Here is an 11,973-nt window from a genome sequence, read left to right as displayed (position 1 = left end):
GAAAGCTGGCTGCCACTTTATTGGACTTTCAGATGAGTGTGCTCGCCACGCTTTCTTAGGGAGAGGATCTGCTACGTTTTTCTTGGATTTGGAACAATGCGAACATTTTTTTAACTCCTTGAACAAAGATTTCCCCAGCAACAGACCCCCTGCTCAGCAGGTCACCTATCTTTGCGACAGTTTTTCTTTTCCCACGCTAACCCTAGGGCTCATTTGCATAAGGTCTCTGTTGTGACAATTAGTTTCAGGTGAGCTGATTTCTATGAGGTTTGCCCAAGACGATACACAAGCTCTGGGCCTCCCTGATCCTGGCCCTAATTGCGACTGACTGGCACCAGACACAATCACCCTCTTGATTCAGCAAATTGTCCTGCAAGTAGCTTGTTGTGACCCCGCAATGCACAAATCATATCATGTCAGCCCGGCATAGTAAACAGTGAATAAAGCAAATTCAAAAAAAAAAAAAGGTTTCATAATAGCTCCTCCATCTTCTAGCCCCAGTGGGCAAGATGAATACAAATTAAAGCTATATCATAACTGCATGGTGGTGGAAGAGGTGTCTCTGTCCTGGCTAAGAACTTGGGGTTAGTGGGACTTTTGGGGGGAGTAATTTTTTAATTTGTTTTTTTAGGAAATACTATAAAACAATCAGATGTTGCTTCGTTCCATCACCTGGAGAGAAATTCCTCAGGTAGAGCAATGGGGTCGCTCTAAATATTTCCCAGCAATATGCTCTTTCATCATCTCAGAAGCTACAGGGTACATCAACATGCACATTTAGCTGAGTTCCTCGTAATCTCTGCTTGGTTTAAAAAGCCAAGGACAGGCAGATCCCACCTCTGAGCACAGTAGCAAAAGTTGGGACAGAACTTTTCCCACGGTGCCGGGGAGCCCCAGGTTGGAGCTGGGGACACAGGGGACCTCACGCCACCTTCCCGCACCCTGATGGTCTTGCATCCTGCCGTCGGCACCACTTTGGGCTCAGTCTTGCCCATTTGATGCTGGTGATAACCCCACGGAGGTCATCAACCTGGAACTGGCCCCAACGTTGACTTGTCAGTCAGGGGAAACATGGGCAGAGCAAAGGAGCAAACGGTAGAGACAAGGGGACAAATGGAAAGTCAACAAGGATAGAGGAACACCTTTAACTGCTACACTAATGAGAGCACTCACAAAGAGACATCCTTACATCTGATTAACTCCCTTTTCATCAGTTTGAGTCAGTTCTCATGTTATTTTTTGGTACGGTGCTCGACTCTCTCCTACCAGAGTAGCTCCGGCTGTGACCTCTGGCCCCTGGGTGTGAATCAGGAAAAACTCCCTCCTCACCTTGTATAGTGTTTGGTTTATGTTTCCTTTCTTTTTTTTTTTTAAAAAAGAAAGAAGTCTAATTTATAAAATATTAGTCACCATAAAGACAAAAGCTGCCCTCCTGCTGTAACTGGAATGTGAAGGAAAAACTCCAATTCAAACAGGTATGTTGAGTCTCTGACTTCAGAGAGACTTCCATGAGGGCAGGATTAGGCTCACTGACTCTACTGTGTGACGATCATTATGTGAATTAGATTAGGCTATTAGTTTTGGACTATTTTTAATCTCCAGGGGAAATCTCTATTTACATTTGGGTTCTTTTTTTTTTCTTTTTTTTCCCCCCTTGATGCAAATTGCTTCCCCAAATAAATAGTCATGTCAAAAATCCTAGTCAAAATTTTGTTTCAAAATTATGCACTAAACATGGCCAATCGCCAGTGTGAAAGGTCAGCCTGCCAGTCCCAACCGTTTGGAGCTGCAGTCAAGGTAAATACATATGCAAAAGAACATCTGACACAGTACATTTATGTTAACTGCACAACCTTGTATACTGGTTATAGGCAAAAAATATTAATTGTTTGCATGCTTATGCAGGTAAAGGCAAAAATGAATTAAAAAATCACCTCTTTGCTGAGAACATCAAGTTTTACCCTGGGAAAAAAAATAGTTTCAGGGCAGGAGGCCTAATTCTTCTTTGTTGGTATGATTCATTGATTTAAAAGTCGTTACATCTCCTCATATTAATATGATCCCAGCAGTTGAGTATGGCCTGGGGCTACATCTCAAGAACTCCTGTAGATGTCCTGAACTGGGCATGTCCCCATACCTGCAGGCAGATCATACAGGATGGCCCCAGGCCCCCCAGCCTCACATCTGCAGGGCATTTAAATAACGTTTTGGCTCAGAAACACAAAAGGCGGCATAACGAGGTCACCCTTGGGTTACTTCTTCCAAAGGCATTGCACCGTGCTGGCGCAGCGGTGGGAAGCCACCGACGTCCCTTTTGACCCCTCCAGCCCAATAAGGTGCAGAGGAGGAAAGACTCAAAGCCCTGTCAGCCGTGAACATCTCCATGGGCAACAGCAAAGGTCTCAACAGCGCTGCCACCATCAAAACCCTACCAGGCTTTAACTTAGTTGGATAAATCCATTTCATCCAGCCTGAGCCATTGCTGCAATGTTCAGCCACAGTGGTGGCAAGTCCATCTCTCATGAGCAGGCCACGGCATGGCTGCAGACACGTAATGAGAGACCTGACGAACCTCTCCCGCTCTCTTTTTTAAATGCATGGCATTTCCACTTTGCCTTGTGTCCATACTAATGCTTTTATCCCTCCCTTGTCACAGGAACCAGGCTTCTACGGCGAGGGTAAAGCAACGAGCTGATGTTGAACTTTAACCTTCAGCAACTCTGCCTCTAACATAAGGCAAAACTTTCAGATTTTTAAGTAAATAAACAGTTGATTCTGATAAAAAATGACTATTCCCCGAGGGGACATTTTTGTGAAACCGCGCCAGGTACAAAAAAAAATGTATATTTTTTGGCTTGGTCATGAAACTGTCAAAACACAACTCTAACATGTTTTGCTGCATATGTAATTTTTTTCCCACAGCTCTTCCGGAGCATTGCTTAGTTCTGATTTCTTTCTGCACCCAGCATTTGCAAGGCGATCAATAGATGCACAAGAAATTCAGGCTAAAGTTTCTAGGTGAGTGAAATAGAATAGCCAGGAGGCAGAAAAAGGAAAAAAAAAAAACCAAGACAAAGCTGGAACTCTGTTGAACTTTCCAATAAATTATGCTTTCAGGGTAAAATTCACCATCAAAACAGGGCTTTGGTGAGATTTAAGCAGGGAATAGGCTGTTTGCTAGCCCTGGGTACACGGGCTGAGCTTGACCCTCCGTGCTGAGGTGCCTTAGTTTCATTTTGGTTTTCACTGCTCTCTTTCTCTCTGCCACAGATATATATGTGTGTATACGTAGATCTCAAAGTATCTTGATCACAGTTGTGATTACGAACTCCACTTTTACTAAAAACATCCACGGCCCTGATCTTTAATATAATAATATATTTTCCCCCAGTGCCTTCGCTGCTTCATTCCAGGAACTGAAACAGAGACAATTCCTTGTATGTTGAAATGTGTAATTATTGTGTAGCCAAAAGCAAGGGTGTAATTTTCACATCTGATTACAAGGGAAGAGTGTAAGTGAAGCCGCCTTGGTAAACTTACACTTGTTTACAGAGAGTGATACCTTTGATATTAAAAACTCCAAACATGTAAAACGCTGGAAAAAATCAAGATTGTCACACACCGAAGCTAAACAACAAAAACAACAACAGAAAAACCCTAAGCGTTTTTTTTGGCATAGCTACAAATGAAAAGTCAATTCTTCTGAACTTGTGCTGCCCCTCTTCACTTGAGATGTTTGTTAAGAAGGCTTCCAAATTGTTTGTGCACAGTGTGCTCTACTTGCCGTTTTGAAGGTTAAGAAGTTAAAGCTCCAGCTTTAAATTAAAAAAGGGGAACTTAAATGTTTCTGCTGTTTCTCACTCTATTTGATCAGTTTAATCTAGAGAAAATGCTTTTCATATTTGACTTCATCTTTGCAGAATTTACTTCTCCTAAATGTATTTGCTTTCAAGTTGTGCTTTTTTTTTTTTACACATGAACTCCCTCCTGTTTATTTTGCTCTTTTATTTTCCTTCTTCCTTTTTTTCTTATACATGCCTTTGACAAAATGAGCTTCTGCTTATGCGAAATTATCATTTTTTGGCCACATAAGAAAAGATGGTATCAAGGAAAGGAAGAGCTGTTACAGCAAGTATCACTTACCAAGGAGGTTAGAGATAAGCAGAAAGATCGCACTAAATACAGGTGGAGGGAAAAAACTACTGAAAACCCAAGAAAGATATTAACATCTCTCTAAAATGATAAGAAAGTATGACTGCTAAGGAGTTTCTGTTGTGTTTTTAGAAACCATTAAAAGCTGTCTGTGCAAGCATTGAATGTAAAGTATGATAATCTCATGCTTTTCCTAACCAAGAAAAAGAAAAAGAAAGAGAAAGAAAGAAAACCACATTATTTTTAGTATGTGGAAAACACAGCTTTTTCTTGCAATATGGAACAAAAAATCATATAATTAAAGTGCACAACATCTATCAGCAAGACTATGAGAAGACCCTATTTTCTAAAGTATGTTTTCTTTGCTGCCGTAAAATTAAGCCCCTGATACCATGTTCTTATTCAGAACATCTTTTCCATTGGAAAAACTACCTACCACACAACTAAGGCATTTCAGAAAATAAAAAGTAACCCAGTAATAACAGTAACTTGAGTTGAAGATGCACGTACATACTTTAAAAGTGGTTTTGTCTTGTGCAGAAAGACATGAATGCAAGGGCTATCGAAAGCAATTTAATACCAGGTGGGGGTTGACATTAATCTTTTATGACAATAATATTGTGGTGTTATAGGAGGGCAAAAACGAATATCTTCGTGCACGTAGAACCACTTCCCTGAGAGTCTGTGCCTGTCTTAAAAATACACGTATAGACTTGATGTATAGCCCCCACTTCATAATGAATATGATTATATAAATAGTTTTCACTCGTGCAAATAATTGTACCTGTCCTCCTTCTGCTTCCCTTAGGTGTGAGCCAGGCTGGCTCAGCGAGTGCTATGGGAATGCTATTCCTCCTGGAACTGGCCAACTCTGGACCAGGAGGGCTGTTTGTTAAACCAGGGTGTGCAGAGCTGCTTCTGCATGATACGGAGCCAAATTTACGTCTACAGATGCTTATGATGCCACGAGAGCCAGGTGGGAGCCAGGCAAAATACAGTCCCTGAGTACCAAGACTGAATGGTCGTGCTGGAGGTAGATGCTGTTTCTGAGCAGTATTAGTGTGCTTAAAACAACAAATTAGTGTCTGTGGCACACTAATCAATGTTTGGTGCACTCCACATTTTTCACCGAGTTTTTAGAGTACATTTGCTTATATTTTGCACTATTTTAATTTAGCCATATTGATCAAAGTGAACACTCAATAAGACCCTAGGCACCTTAGCCTTATTAAAATTAGTCAACTTGAAGTAAGTGAGCTGAGGAAGTAATGGAAACTATTCAGAGATTTAAATACAGTGTAGCCCACTTAAATAAATACCTGTTAATGAAATAAATCTGTATGTGCACATATTTTCTCAGAAACAAATTATTAAGGGGGCCCTTTGGAAGAACACAACTAACACATATCCATTAGTTTAAGAGAGAAGTATTTCTCCAGGCTCACTGTGTACGTTTGTGTTTGCTGGGTTAAACTTGGGGAATCTGTGCTGACCTTTCCTGTGAAAGCAGTTAACATTCTTTAGAGTTTTACAGTGTCAAAATTTATAAAAATGTCCCTAATTAACCTGTAAGTAAACACTATTGTGCCTTTTTGGTAACTCTCCCGTTTGAGTTTATCCCAGGAAAAGTATAAATCAGCTGGGCCATCACTCAGACAAGTATATGTGGGTAGCTACAGAAGAAAAATAAAAAGCATTTAACTAACTCAGCTGCTCATATGCAATGGAAAAAATAAAAGCCGTACTGCTTAGTCTTTACAAATAATATGTCTTTGTCTTCAGAAAGTTGTGTCTTTTTTTTTTTTTTCTTTTCTTGAGAAGTGTAATTAGAGCACCAACTCCAGGGCTTGACTTGAGCAGTGATTTGCGGCACAGCTCCTTTTGGCACATCTCTGGAGCTCAAAATATTGTTTTTGAAAACACTGCTGTTTTTCAACAAAAATAGAAGATTAGACAACATCTTTAACTGATTAATCCTCTCTACTCTCTGAGGGGGTGACCTGTGGTAGTGTATTATTTCAGTCAGGAAAGAAAAAAAAAACCAACATGCAGTACATAACTAAGTCTTCTTGCAATACCTACAAATGGATTAAGCTGAAAACTAGGTACACGATTTGCGGAGGCTTCCTAGCCTCCCTTCATCAGGTGTTGCCTTTAGAGGGCTTTGTATACTCTTTTTTTTTACCTTAGTCCAATAAAAGATATTAGCTCTTTTCCCTTAGCAAAATCCCTCTCATGAATAAGGCCCCTACGCTTGCAACTAGTGTGATATTGCTGGCCAGGTTTCACCCCAGTAAAATTCTAATCTATACTTTGTCTTGTAGAATTAAGAGGAAAATGCATATCAGCAGAATCTCCTCTCCACTTTATTTCATTTATAAATTACGAGAATGATGCTATTATATATTATTAATTTCTGCTGTTCTCCAACTCGGCTGCAGCAGTGAGCTGCGGATGTTGGAACGGTGTAATTATGTTCTAGTAGGGCAGCCATCCGTTTCCTTTCAAAAATTTACAGGATTCTTAATCATGCTGCTCATTTGGGTGCGCAGTAGCGAGGATGGCGAAACACAAACAGGGCACGTTCGTTTACACAGGAACACCTGCTTAGCATGATAGCAGATGTCAGTCAGCAAGCAGAACACAAAAGAAAAAATATCAACAACAGCAAAAGTAGAAGCAATTTTTTTTAACTCAGGTCTGGGGATAGCTCGTTTAGGGGAAGCCGAAGGAAGGGGCTGTGAAGCGAAGGTGCGGTGACAATTTGGAAAAGTCTCAGCTTATGTTCCCCAGGGACTGGGTCAACAAACCCAGACAAACTCCTCACCCTGACAATGGGATATTTAACAAAGCATTCCTCCTTCGAGAGGGTCGTCTTTGCAAGCTTGATGCTAAGCATCTTTCAGGGATCGTTGCAAATGTATGATGTGTTTGATAAGTAGTCAAGAGGGGTGAAGTACACAGAACTATTACTCCCTACATCAGAGTTTGCCAACATTTCGTTTACAACCACCTATCCTCACAGCTTTATACTTTAAATGTCTCATCCTGGGCTGTCTCTGTCTCAAATTGAGAGGTTTTTTGGTTGGGTAATTTTTTAAGAAATAAAACAATGTTAAGGGAGGAGGGAAAGTTCAGGAATTTCAGGCTCGGGGTGGGGAGCAGCCTCACCTCTCCCATGAAGGTGTCAGGAGCGCGGCGCACCAGCTGAGCCCTGGCAGGTAGGTACAAAGAGCCAGCCCTCCCCTCCCAATGCCATACGCGGTAACCACTCTTCCACAGGATTGTTAGTATTCCAAGCAAGTCAACTCGCGTGGGTCCGTGCATTAAGGGCTCCCTAAGTATGCATTGACTTGATACCCAGTAATGGCTTCTAAGGAGCCGTTATGTAGTGCCGTGTCAATGATCCATGCATTGAGGACTCCCTAAGTACGCATTGACACGATAGACCGGAACGGCTCTGAAGAAGCCGTTACGGTCTATCATGCCAATGATCTGCAGATATTGGCAGTGCCTCCTGCACTTCTGCAAGAGATTGTGAAAGTCTCTGAAGAAGCTGTTATGAGCCTGGCGGAAGAGCCATCAATCAGGTCGATGGCAGGGTTTTCGCTGTGCTGTTTTTCCACTTCGCCCTTCGTATTGCTTCTCGAATTAGTTTTGAAGGACTGATGAAATATAAAAGGCTGCCCGTGGAGTGGCTCTGGGACTGCATGGAGGCACCCAGGATCAGAATACGACCTCTGGTTTTATTAGTTCTAGGTTTTTCGTTCCAGCTGACTTGCTGGGAGGCCTTGGCCAGGTCACTTCAACTCTTCTTACCTCTATTTCCTCTAGCAAACATGGAAAGGGATGACATCTTTTGAGCGGGGATTGCTGTGGGACTTGGAAAATGTTAATTTAGACTGGTTACAATTAAGTCCTGTCCCAGCATCTCATCATCAGTGGAAGATGCTGAGAGGAACAAGGTGTGTACATCACCCCTTTCACACCTAAGCACACCAGCAAAGCTACCCTAGCAGTCTTACTTCCAAAGTTTTTTTAACTTTAGTCTACTGAATTTATATAGTTTCTATTGATTCCACTTATGTGTAGCCGCGTCAGTTCTGAGCGCTGCCGCTTGGTGGAAGTTGATGTTTGTTTTCTACAGTGCCACAAATTTCTATGAAAACACTGAACCTGCTTTTCTATGTCTTCCTTAGCACATAAATATTTTTTTAAAAAGCTTTGAAAGCGCATCATTGCATAATAAAGTTTTCATTCATGCTAAGACTATGACCACAAAACACTGCTTAACTACCTTGTATTGTTTGTTATCTGCTCCTCTTTCAGGGAAAACTGGACTTCTTATTCTTTCACATTCACTTCTACTTCTGTTTAGGGGAGACAGAACTATAGGAGAATATACATGTGTATAAGGTACTCTACCTATTTTATACACTACTCAATAATATAATAAGCCCATTTATAGTGTGATTCCACATCATCCAAGGTGTATCAACACGATTAAATGTTAGCAGACCACTGAAGAAAGACTGTAACCATACCTTATGGAAAGCAGAGATCCTCAAGCAAGAAAAAGTAGAATTACTGGGTAGGTTGGGGTACTGTGCAGAGAGCTTGTCTGTAGCCAGGCTGGCCTGAAAAGTATGAGCTCAAATAAAAAGAGCCGGATAAACATTATAGAAGATCAGAGGGGATTGTGATAAAGCTAGGGAAGCTGAGAAGGCAGAGAAGTCTCAGGGAGCGGTGGCCACTGATCCTAGGTTCCTCCTTCTTGGGACTCAAAAACTTGAATATTTTCAAGTGTGTTTTCAGCTGTGTTGTCCATAGTCACGTACCTCAAACCAATGATTGCTTTGGCAATGTTAGTTATTAATTTAGAGTTGCAGAGTAGGCTGTAGCCATCAGATCCACAGCAACATCACCAGCAAACGGAGGAGGGAAGACAAGATCTATGGAAGGCTGGAGACATGCTCAGCTTTTACTAACACAGTCCCCCAACCAAATGCCCTTCAGGTAGTGGAGTAAAAAACATATCCTGGAAAGACACGGTTGCTCCTTGGCTAACCTCCCTCTCTCCAAAGGCACTTCAGTGGCCGTTCTTAATTCCTTGAGAATGTGTCTTGGGGATTTAGAGCCTGTTTGGGGTGGCCTTGAGTGCCTACGGGCAGCGACCGCCACCGCAGCCCAAATTCCACTCAACATCTCCCTCCACACTGCACGTTGCAAAACTGTAGGAGAGGTTGCACTTCAAAATCTGGACAGCTGAAGACTGCTACCTCTTGAAAAAAAAACACCTGTGCTTTGGGCTAAATTTAATCATTTGGAGGTTTAAACTCCAGCGAGGGGGAAGAAGAAGATATTGTTTTACAATGATTCAGACCACATTCCATGTGAGGACTTTAATGCACTCTTTCAGGTATCTCGTGTTGTGATGCTGCCTCTGCTGAGTCTTCGGTGCAAAACTCCAAATATTTTTTTCAACGTTTGGGATACGAACAGGCATTAGTCTTCTGCCATGTATACACTTATTAGTAAGATTTTTTTTTGCACCGTATAATTGAAGCCCAGCAGTTTTTACCAATCGCGGCTCAGGAGGAAAACGGACACAATGTAATGTTTTGTGTCTCTTTTTGTCCGTGCAAACTGGTCACTGAAAAGGTGCAAAGCGCTGCTAAAAGTACATTTTCTAAAATTCAAAGCCTTTTAAGAAAGGTACACAATGCAAGAATACGCAGCTGCAATTTTAAAAAGGCTACTGTTCCTTTAATGCCCAGCTGGTCCTGAGATGTAATAAAATTGACATATTGATTCCTTTGAATTTACAAATGCCTGTTTCATAAACTCCATCTCCAAAGCCTAGGCATCTTTAGAGCACTGTCATTTTTTTCTCCAAATGGATCAATTATGTGCCCACGTAATCCTGTTACCTGTGAAATCCATGCATACTTCTCCCATTTGCTGCAGTTCCCAGGCGGACAAACTTGCATTATGTACGCATAAACAAACAGAGCATTTTCCTGATATTAGGGATTGTTTTCAAAGTGAAAGGCAATCTCCTGGGTCCTTTACTCCAAAAAAAACCCCCCGCCATACATAGTGCAGTGTTCCTCCAAGTAACCTCACTGCACTATATGTATAATTATTACACAACACAGCAAATCATTAAAAAAACATTGAGCCCCGCTATCTCAAATATTTCAACTGCAAAAAGGCACCGAGACTTTGCAGCCAGCCCTCATTTTGCTGTGGAATCCAACTTTCCCATTTCTTTCCCAGCTTCTTTATTTGATAATTATCGCCGTATCTGTTAGGAAGTAGGTTTCATCAGACGCGTTGCCGTGTGACGTAAATGTTGGGAAAGCGCCCAACGCTGTAAACTTTGCTGTGGAAGTTTGGGGCTTTTTAATTTTATTTCTAGGATAATTCATCTTTTTATCATGCTGAGCACCTTTCCATCATTCACACACATACATACACAGAGTCAAGCAGGCATTAACCTGCAAACCTACCACTTATGCATATAAATGCATCACACATACAACTATTCCCATATCCCGTGGCATATTATTTGTATGAACATATACCGTGCGCATAAATACACATTTATACACATGCCCACCATGCACAATCCTCAAATATAAGCAGAGAAAAAGAGAATAAATATGTTTTTCTCTGTATATGAATTCTTTATAAAGTACCATGTACATACATAGATATGAATTCTCGTTTCATTCTTTCAGGCTGTGCTGTATCTGATTTTCTACACTTCACTGGGCAACCAGCAGTTCAGTTACACTACACTTGCACTGTACAATTTGTCTCTAAAAGGTTCCCAAAATTATGAAACATCTTGTCTGCTGCATGACCTGCTCACCGCAGTGCCTCAGCCTGAGGTGCAGCCACACATACAGAGAGGATGGCACTGGCAAAAAAGAAATTTATATATATATATATATGTTTGATGCTTGGAGACCATACAAGTGGCCCAGTACACCCCTGCCATTGTACAGGACTTGGTTTTAAAGATAAATGGCTGCATGTTAACCAGATTTGACATGCTGCACAAAAGCAGCCACCTTTGGTCCCATGACACAGCCAAACAGAAAAAACAACAAGCAATCCTGGCAAAAGATGTCCGACGCGAATAAAAGCCCGACAATTTGTCACATAGTCGTTACAAAATGTTCCAGGCTTTGGAGCTTGCCATGGGACGGCGGCGATAAGAAGAGCATAGAAAAACTAAGGCTGAGGGTGTTGGGGTGGCGGAAGAGTTAAAACTCGAGGAAAGCTCCGGTAGTTACGAAGGGGAAACAAAGAGGATATTTTCATTTGGCTCTTTCCAAAGACAGACCAAAAAAGAAAAAAAAAGAAAGAAAGAAGCCGTAATTAATTAAATCAAGAAGCTCAGTTGTTCTGAGAGGTGATTGAAATCTGACATGCAAAGTAAAAATATTTATGTTTACTTTCTATTTTAGGAACCCGCAAAGCTAATTTCCTTCGCTGCACTTCCCCACCACTACAATGGCCATGGGCTCAGTTTGTCGAGCAGTAAGCACTGCCCGTTCGGGGCCAAACCCTGCTCACATTTCTCATGGCATTTGCTCTTTCCTCATGGGAATGAGCCCAGAAAACTCCAAAGATGTAACCGGGGGTGAGGAGTAATGTGTGACAGCAGAGCAGTGCCTGACCTTCCGCTTCCTTTTGAGTTCACACGAGACAGAAAACAAAAAAACCCAAACTTAGGCTCGTTTTTGTGAGGCTGAATTTCCAAATGAGCCTGATCCTCAGGTTTTCCACTAAAACCAGCCACAGGCATCA

This window comes from Apaloderma vittatum, unplaced genomic scaffold, assembly GCF_000703405.1.
Source record: "Apaloderma vittatum isolate BGI_N311 unplaced genomic scaffold, ASM70340v1 scaffold42420, whole genome shotgun sequence".
NCBI classification, from domain to species: Eukaryota; Metazoa; Chordata; class Aves; order Trogoniformes; family Trogonidae; genus Apaloderma; species Apaloderma vittatum.
Note: the sequence above shows the minus strand (reverse complement) of the source record.